The following is a 9,510-nucleotide window of genomic DNA, read 5'->3' as shown; positions in this document are numbered from 1 at the left end:
TTAAACACACAAGACTGCTGCTCTTAAACTGTCTCTGATTGTAATGAAGCTAAATGTGCAGGTAAATTTGGAGCTTTAAGCTTTATTAAGTAAAACAAGAGTTAAACAATCTTAAAAACAATGCTAATAATCTCCCACATTCTGCTCCTGTATAATCATGGGCGTAAATCTGATTTAACAGTAGGGGGGGACAATAAATATAAAATTTCTTTCAAACATTTTTTTGAAGGGGACACAAATAATACAGCCGAACTGTACTAATAAAGATATGTTCCCACAGTTAAAAATGGTTTCATCATAATTATTAGTATAGCATGGAGACTACGTCATTATGATTATTGTCAAAGTTTTCTCAGGTTCAACGACAGCAAATTTTTCTTCAAAACTATTTATTGCACTGTTTGTTGTGTTGTTTACAGTCAACAGTCTGACTCCTGGAGCAGAATAAATGCAGGAAAAGACATTTCCCATACTCATAATAACTAACTTTAAAACTTTAAAATGACAGATCATATTGTAATTCAGTGAGCCTGTGAAATCTGAAAACATTCAAAAAAATTAATTGAGTCACTTTAAGCAGAATAGAAACTGATTATAAAAAAATAAAGTGGGGTTAGTGTGCACAGTGCTCTATAGCAAATACACAACTGAACAATATGCTAATTGTGGTCGTTAATGTTAAGTTAACATTATGCCAAGTCGTCACAAATGAAACAATGCAGGATGAACGGCTTTAGGGTTAGCAACAAGTTAACTTAACGCTAATACAGCAGATTCATGGACAATTACATCTTTAATCAGCATTTTTGCCGCAACTAATTTATGAACGAGTCTGTATTAACTACATTGAAGAGAATCGCTTTATTTAAGGTGGATAAAACCCCCTACTTACTAACTAAAATTCAACATTATCTAAGCCGCAGCCACACACTCGACGTGTGTGTGAGAGAGTAGGTGGGATGAGGGAAAGCACAGAGTGGACCGAACCACTCAGAGGAAGGGGAGGGGGAACTCAACTGTTTCTAAATGCATTTTAAATGATAAATGCGGTTTTCTTTCTACTTAGACAATTATTTTAGCTAGATATTTTTTTTTTCACTTTTTTTTTTAATAGTTTTTTTTTTGGGGGGGGGGGGGGTTGGGGGGTGGGGGGGGCATGTCCCCCCCCCGTCCCCCCCGGGATTTACGCCCGTGTGTATAATATTTGATTAAATTCAATTCAGCTTTATTTGTATAGCGCTTTTACAATGTAGATTGTGTCAAAGCAGCTTAACGTAAATGGTCATAGTAACTGGATCCAAGTGGTGCTCGCTGCAGAGCCATTTGAGGAGAGGTGAGCTCCAGAGAGGGGGAGCTTAAGCTTGAGCTCCACCTTTTTTGCACTTCTTCTATGAGTGATGTCACTGGGGGTAGGGTTAGGGGTGGGGTTGGTGTACGCATTAAAACAGCTTACAGGAGGAGGAGCGACAGCTCATGCTCCCCCTCTCTGGAGCTCACCTCTCCTCAAATGGCTCTGCAGCGAGCACCCTCTCACTGGATCAGGGTAGTTCAGTTTTTAGTGTTTAAGTTCAGTTCAGTTTAGCTCAGTTCAGTGTGGTTTAAAATCATTACCGAGAGTCCAAACACTGTAGAGCAAATTCATCGATGCGTAGCTTTTCAGATCCTGAACCATGCGAGCCAGTGGCGACAGCAGAGAGGGGAAAAAAACCACCTATAGGAGAGTGAAGAAAAAAAACCTAGAGAGAACCAGAATCAGTTGGGCACGACCATTTTAATTTCTCCGCTGGCCAAAAGTCTTGTGCAGAGCTGCAGTCTCAGCAGTGGAGGCTGGAAGATGGCCTCAGTGAAGACTCGTCTGTCCCTGGAGCGTCACTGTAATCAGTCTCATACTCTCCACTCCCCCATGACCAACAGCGCAGCAGCAGCTCAGGATACGGCCTGGTCCCGGATATGGAAACCTTGGGATCATCTCGTCGCTGGTCTTGGGTCCAATCAGTGACTCTGCATAATCTGAGGACCTCGGGATGAGTATCACCAGGTGGAAATGGAGAAAAAGGAGAAAAATTAGCGTAGCTGCTGTTCATAGTGTATATAAGCAAGATGCAGAAACTTCTGTGGAAACCCGCTAAGTGCTGCATTGAGTGTATGCTTTACTAAACAGATAGGTCTTTAATCTAGTTTTGAACTGGGAGAGTGTGTCTGAGCCTCGGATGTTATCAGGAAGGCTATTCCAGAGTGTAGGAGCCATGAAAGAGAAGGCTCGATCTCCTTTACTCGACTTTGCTACTTTAGGTACTACCAGAAGCCCTGAATTTGAGATCTTAAAGAGCGAGCTGGATTGTAGCGAGACAGAAGGTTGGTTAGATAAACAGGAGCTCGATTATTTAGAGCTTTATAGGTGAGAAGTAATATTTTAAATTCAATACGAAACTCAACAGGCAGCCAGTGTAAGGAGGATAAAATTGGTGTGATATGATCATATTTTCTAGACCTGGTCAGAACTCTGGCTGCTGCATTTTGTACTAATTGAAGTTTGTTAATAGAGGATGCTGGGCAGCCAGCAAATAGAGCATTACAGTAATCCAGCCTTGAAGTCATAAAAGCATGGACTAGCTTTTCTGCATCTGAGATGGATAGCATATTTCGTAATTTAGCGATATTTCTCAGATGAAAGAAGGCAGTTTTTGTGACATGGGATATATGGTTTTCAAAAGTTAGATTGCTGTCTAATATGACACCCAGATCTTTTATAGTAGAGCTAAAGCTAACTTTGTATCCCTCTAATTGTAAATTGAGTTGCGAGATCTGCTGTGTGCAAGATTTAGGCCCAATAAGTAATAATTCTGTTTTGTCAGAGTTTAAGAGAAGAAATTTGTTGGTCATCCAGTCTTTGATACACTCAGTTAGTTTAGACAGTTCAGACGTCTCGTCAGGTATAGTTGAAATATATAATTGAGTATCATCTGCATAGCAGTGAAAGCTGATCCCATGTCTTCTAATAATGTCTCCCAGAGGTAGCATGTCAATTATAAACAGCAAAGGGCCTAAAACTGATCCTTAAGGCACCCCATACTTTACTGGGCTGACTTGTGAAGGCTGTCCATTAATATTCACAAACTGGTAATGGTCAGTTAAGTATGACTTAAACCAGGGTTTTTCAAAGTCTAAGACAGTGGGCCTCCCTTTTGACACAACTTATCCATTGGCGCCCCCCTCCTCCCAAACACGCACGCACGCACGCGCACACACACACACACACACACACAGTATATATAAAGACACAGACAGATGCCAGACTGTTAACTCACTTTTATCATCATTTGCATAAAAGTGCAATTATTTACAGAGTAATAACAAGTATTTTAATATAACGTTTTTAAAACTAGGATGATGGTTCAATATGAATAGAACTGTCCATCCCAGTCAAAACAGTGGAAGTTTAGTGGGTCTCATGCTGTCATTAGCCAAAATATTTTGACAAACTACACATAAAGGTCGTGGTTCATCAGCTGGTCCTGTCCACGCAAATCATAAACTCAAATACTGATCATCATATCGTCGTCTTTTGGGTTTAAGCCCTGAACTTGAAGGCTTTTGTGGCGAGGGGGCGTGGCCGAGCGCCGTGGGAACGGAGTGAGGCCACCGCGTAAGCACCTGCCTCAGATCCCACGGAAGGAGCTCTGGATCATAAAAGGAGGAACAAGGGCAGAGGAAGCCGAGAGAGGACCGGACCCGGACATATTTTACTTTTGCTTTCAGTTTGACGGCAGTCTCCGTGAGGATCTGCCGTCCGTTTGTTTTGGTTTAGACGGAGCTGCCGTCACTGTCATTAATAAATCACTTTAAAACTGCTTCGGTTCTCCGCCTCCTTCCCGGCGGCCAAAGGGCCGTGAACTTCATTACAGCTTTGAATCGGGGTGGGTCTCAGAAACCGACCCATTGTATTAGCAGGCATATAATAAACGTTTAAATATAATAAAAAATACATACAATAATTAAACTTAATAATTATATTTTTATTATATTATATTTTTTCCCGCGCCTCCCCTGACATGCTCTGGCGCCCCCCAGGGGAGGCGCGCCTCACACTTTGAAAACCCCTGACTTAAACCATTGTAGAGCCTGTCCCTGGACACCTGTAGACTTTAAGCGATTTATGAGGATATTGTGGTCAATGGTGTCAAATGCCGCACTAAGATAGAGTAAAACTAATAGCGAGATGCATCCTTGGTCAACAGCTAAGAGTAAATCTTTGGTTATTTTCACTAATGCGGTTTCTGTACTGTGATGAGCCCTGAAACCTGACTAAAACACTTCAAAAATATTGTTCGTCTGCAGAAAAGAGCATAATTGAGTGGAAACAACTTTTTCTAGTATTTTAGACATAAATGTAAGATTTGAAATAGGCCTATAGTTAGCTAAGTTGTTGGTGTCTAGTTGCGGTTTCTTAATAATAGGCTTAATAACAGCTAGCTTGTAAGAGTTTGGAACATGGCCTATAGATAAAGCAGAGTTGATAATGTTAAGAAGAGGTTCTCCTATAGCAGGTAGCAGCTCTTTCAGTAATTTTGTTGGAATTGAATCCAGCATACACGTAGCTGGTTAAGAGCTATTTATAATTTTATCTAGCTCTTCCTGTTCTATGATTTTGAAGCAATGTAGGTTATTATTATTATTATGACTCAGTGAAATATTTACAGGATTTGGAGTATAAGCCTTCTATTTTATCACTGAAAAAAATTCATGAAGTCATCACTACTTATTTGCGGTGGAACATTTTGTTCCATAGTTGATCAGTTATTTGTTAATTTAGCAATGGTGTTAAATAAAAATTGTTATGATTATTTTCTATCAGTTTGCGCAGGTGCTCGGCCCTGGCAGATTTTAGAGCCCTTATATAGCTGGACATACTGTCTTTGTACGCAATTCTAAAGACCTCTAAATTAGTTTTTTTTTTCCATTTATGTGCTAATGTTGTTTTTAATTCATATTTATGTGTGATTTCAGTCATTATGTTCAAAGTACTATGGTAAACAATACTAAGAGTGTGTCACACAAGCTGTCACTAAACAAATGTGCGAATATAAAATCAACTTTACCTTAGTTGAAGTTACTCCGTGAGCCTACAATGAAGCACAGTTGAGCGAGAAGCCCGTGGAAAGCCTTCAGCTCCGCGTCAGCATGTCTCCCAAAGTCTAATAAACACACCAAAAAGCAAACAAAGTCACAATGCTGTAACTATACAAGACATTTATTATACTAGCAAACTGATGCTACTAGCCATCTTATCATATGTTAACATTTTTACACACTTTAAAAAAGTATATTTAATATGCTTAACAATACAAGCTAGCAGCAGTGCTAGTCTACTCCAAAGTAAACACATTGAGTTGCTTCAAATTACTCAATCATGCTCATTGACTTAAAAGTTGACAAACATAAATGAAAAACGAGTTGTCTTACTGTGTACAGCTCTTGTTTTCATCGAGCTGCATCTCCGACTGATCCAGGAGTGTTTCTCGCCGTTTTCGCGTCTACTATCAGTCTTCGGATTCATCCCATTTCATGAACCAAAATAGCAACATGAAACTTGTGGACTTGATATGTTGACAGACTGTAGTTTGTGCAGTTCCCATAAACGTCATAAAATAGCACGATGATGATAAATTACACCAAAACTAACAACCATTTCTGCTGTTAGCTCCTCTGCCCCACTGTAAACAACGCATACCTGTTACATAAGTCACTCTTCTGATGTCACCGGGCACAAAAGCGGACTTTTCGGAAGTAGGAAAACAGACACATTTTCTTAAAAATTTGTGCTTTTGCAGTTTGTAAAACATTTTAATATGATATTTTATGGTATTATAGAGTATTTTCACAAACGATTCTACCTTTTTTTTTTAAACAGTTTTTTAACCAATATGCTCTTTAATACCAGTCGCTCTGCCTAAATCATCAAATATTCATCAAGTTTGTATTCTACTCAAAAAAGTAAATGTAGTAAACTAGAAAGAATCCTGATCCTAGAAGTAAAGAAACTTTACAAATAAAAGATGCAACATAGGACAATTGAATGGGTTTTCTAAACTTGAGGCCCTGGTATATGCAAACTAACTGTCCTGGAGCTCCACCTTCTTTGATGTGCGGTGTTTTCCCAGTGAAGCTACTCATTCAGGGAGTCAGACAGAGAACATCATCCAAAACAACACTAGCTACATGAATACACTGGAGAGTGGAGTACAGATGTATCTGCACCTGTACAATCACTTGCAAAGAGAGATTTTAATCCGCAGAGGTGCTGTTTGCCAGATGTTTATGAAACTATTCTTTCAGCCGCCATCATTGAGTTTACAGTAAACTTGAGGAGCACAACACATTTACAACCCCACCTACTGCAGTGTAGGAGTGTTGGAAAACAGTATACCGTCACTCAGCCTTTTCAAACATTATTCAGACACGAAACATCCTGTGCACATGAGAAAATGTTTTGCTGCATTCATGTCATGTCTGCAACTTTTGTCCAATTCTGTAGACACTCATCAGATCTGTACGGTTTCTCTCCAGTGTGAATCTTCTTCTGTTTTCAGAGGTGGTAACTGATTAAACCTCTTGTCACAGTGTGAACACTTGTACGGTCTCTCAAGTGTGAAACGTCTGGTGCAGTTTCAATTTTGTAATAAAAGTCTTCTCACACTCAAGCACATATACTTTTTCACACCACTGTGGATCTTCATGTGTTCACTAAGGTTTGCTGATTGGTTGAAACTCTTCCCACACGGAGTGCATGTGAATGGTTTATCTCCAGTGTGGGTCTTTATGTGTTTATTAAGGTCTGAGGAGTTGTTGAAACTCATCCCACACCGAAGCTGCGGTCACACTAGAGTTTGAGCATGCAAAATTGTGTTGTTTGGCGCTGCGAAAAGGGGCGGGATTAAACAAGATGATTAGACATAAAATAGTGAGCGATTGGTACATATTTTACATTTCTGTCCATAGAGGTCATGTTTGTATCTTTAATTGGTCTCACAGTCAAGTGTTGAGATTTCGCGGGTCAGAGTTCACCAAGCTTAAACTTTGCAACGCAGTGAACTGCGAAACTTAACACACAAACTTGGTTTGTGGTCTGACCCATTCCGTGCTTATGAAAGGAAATCTATGGGGAGAAAAGTCCAGTGTGACCGCGGCTTAAGTGCAAGTGAATGGTTTCTCTCCAGTGTGGATCATCATGTGTCGATTAAGGTGTGATTATCGGCTGAAACCCTTCCCACATTGAGTGCATGTGAATGGTTTCTCTCCAGTGTGGATCCTCATGTGAATCTTAAGATCCTATTTTCTTCCAAAACTCTTCCCACACTGAGTGCATGTGAATGTGTTCTCTCCAGTGTGGACCCTCATGTGTTTATTAAGGCATGATGAGCAGTTAAAAGTCTTTCCACACTGGGTTCAAGTGAAGGGTTTCTCTCTAGTGTGGATCTTCTTGTGTCGATTAGGGTGTGATGATAGGGTGAAACCCTTCCCACATTGAGTGCATGTGAATGGTCTCTCTCTAGTGTGAATCTTCATGTGTTCATTAAGGTGTGATGATCGGCTGAAACTCTTTCCACATTGAGTGCATGTGAATGTGTTCTCTTCAGTGTGGATTGTCATGTGAGTCTTAAGATCGAAATTTCTTCCAAAACTCTTCCCACATAGAGTGCATGTGAATGGTTTCTCTCCAGTATGAATCATGTGTTCATTAAGGTGTGATGATCGGCTGAAACTCTTCCCACACTGAGTGCATGTGAATGGTTTCTCTCCAGTGTGGATCCTCATGTGTTCATTAAGGCATGATGAGTAGTTAAAAGTCTTTCCACACTGGGTGCAAGTGAAGGGTTTCTCTCTAGTGTGGATCTTCTTGTGTCGATTAGGGTGTGATGATAGGGTGAAACCCTTCCCACATTGAGTGCAAGTGAATGGTCTCTCTCTAGTGTGGATCTTCATGTGTTCATTAAGGTGTGATGATCGGCTGAAACTCTTCCCACACTGAGTGCATGTGAATGGTTTCTCTCCAGTGTGGATCCTCATGTGAATCTTAAAAAAATCCCCTTTTCTTCCAAAACTCTTTCCACACTGAGTGCAGGTGAAACGATTCTGGTCTCTCCATTTCAAAATGCCATCAGTCTGTAAATTAGTTTTTTCCTCAATTTTGACATGATGTTTCTCCTCTTTCCTCCCCTTATTCTCTTCAATTAGTTCTGAAATAAATAAAACATTAGTTTTCATTAAGTCTTAAAACTCTCATCAAAAGCTGAAAAGTGAAAAGACACTGGAAACATTGGCTACACACACTGTAATTTTGATGCATGGCGAATGTAAAATAAACCAGATCATATTTTGTTTGGTCCATTAATGTGTCCACATTTAAGCAGATTCGATTCATCTTTATTTATCTAATGCTTTTACAATGTAAATTGTGTCAAAGCCGCTTAACAGAAGTTATAGTGAATTGAAACTGTCAGTCCAGTTTTCAGAGTTTCTTACATAATTGATCATAAAAGCCATTTTGGTCATATGGATAAGACACAAATTTGAAAGCTGTAAACGGCTATTTTTAAAACAAAATGTTTTTCTAAAATTTGTATAGCAGACAGGGAATACTTGTTCATTCGGTGCCTGACTGGTCAACGTATCAGAAAAAAAGTTCTGGGGTAAAAGCTGAATATTTGCCTCGCAGACATGAGACATACCTGTACAGCATCTGCATAAAGGCTGGAATGTGCACATTTCTCATTGTGTGCTGTTGGGTCAGTTTCATCCATTCTAGGGGATTTTAAAGCTAAATTTGGCCAAAGCTTTCTCTGTGTTTCAGAAAACGAACTGATATTTAGGGGACATCTTATTTTAACATATTCTGGGAAAATGCTTTGAAAAAAAAAAATCTATACACTCTGGGCAAATTTACTCCCTTTTCATTATATTCATGGCTGTTTTTTCTCCATTGGCCTCTATTATAACAATTTTTTTATTGCAAAGCCATGACAGCATATAATCATGCATTTATGATAGTTGGTGTTTTCTGTAACGACAGTCAACATTGTTTAATTGGTCTACACCCATAAGACGGCAAAAAGGAAATGGGTGAGAGAATAAAGGAGGAGGAGGAGAGTTGAAGAGGGCAGCATTATGTGGTGTGTGAAAGAAAGAGAAGTTGACTGAACTTTTGCATTGCAGGAAACAAGAAGAGAAACTGCCGAGACGAGCAGTGTAAATTTAACGATTGGCCGTGAGAAACAAAGAGCGAAAGTATGTATAAAGCAAACATAAAGTCCCTTTAAGTACTCTACAGTCTTTGATTCACATTAAAGTGTAATTTAAAGATTAATTAGGTTATGTTAACTATGAAAGTTGGAATAATTAGTCAAGTTATTATATAACTGGTTTGTTGTGTAGACAATCAGTAAAATATACAGTAAATATTTCTTAAGAAAGCTAATAACACTGACTTATTTTTATTTATTTATTTTTATT

General features: G+C 39.2%; 3 protein-coding genes across 4 annotated transcripts in view; all 3 read right to left on the bottom strand.

The window, feature by feature from the left end:
* The window catches only part of LOC137491238 (uncharacterized), a 1,025,816-nt gene that overhangs the window by 223,872 nt on the left and 792,434 nt on the right, over positions 1–9,510 (bottom strand). The gene's annotated exons all lie outside the window — the stretch shown is intronic.
* LOC101886704 (uncharacterized) overlaps positions 1–9,510 on the bottom strand; it is an 847,011-nt gene that overhangs the window by 45,067 nt on the left and 792,434 nt on the right. The gene's annotated exons all lie outside the window — the stretch shown is intronic.
* Positions 1–9,510, bottom strand: part of LOC137491231 (uncharacterized) — a 498,327-nt gene that overhangs the window by 483,605 nt on the left and 5,212 nt on the right. The window lies entirely within an intron of this gene.

The sequence above is a fragment of the Danio rerio genome, chromosome 4, assembly GCF_049306965.1.
Source record: "Danio rerio strain Tuebingen ecotype United States chromosome 4, GRCz12tu, whole genome shotgun sequence".
Lineage (NCBI taxonomy): Eukaryota > Metazoa > Chordata > Actinopteri > Cypriniformes > Danionidae > Danio > Danio rerio.
Note: the sequence above shows the minus strand (reverse complement) of the source record. Positions and strands in the feature narration are given on the sequence as shown.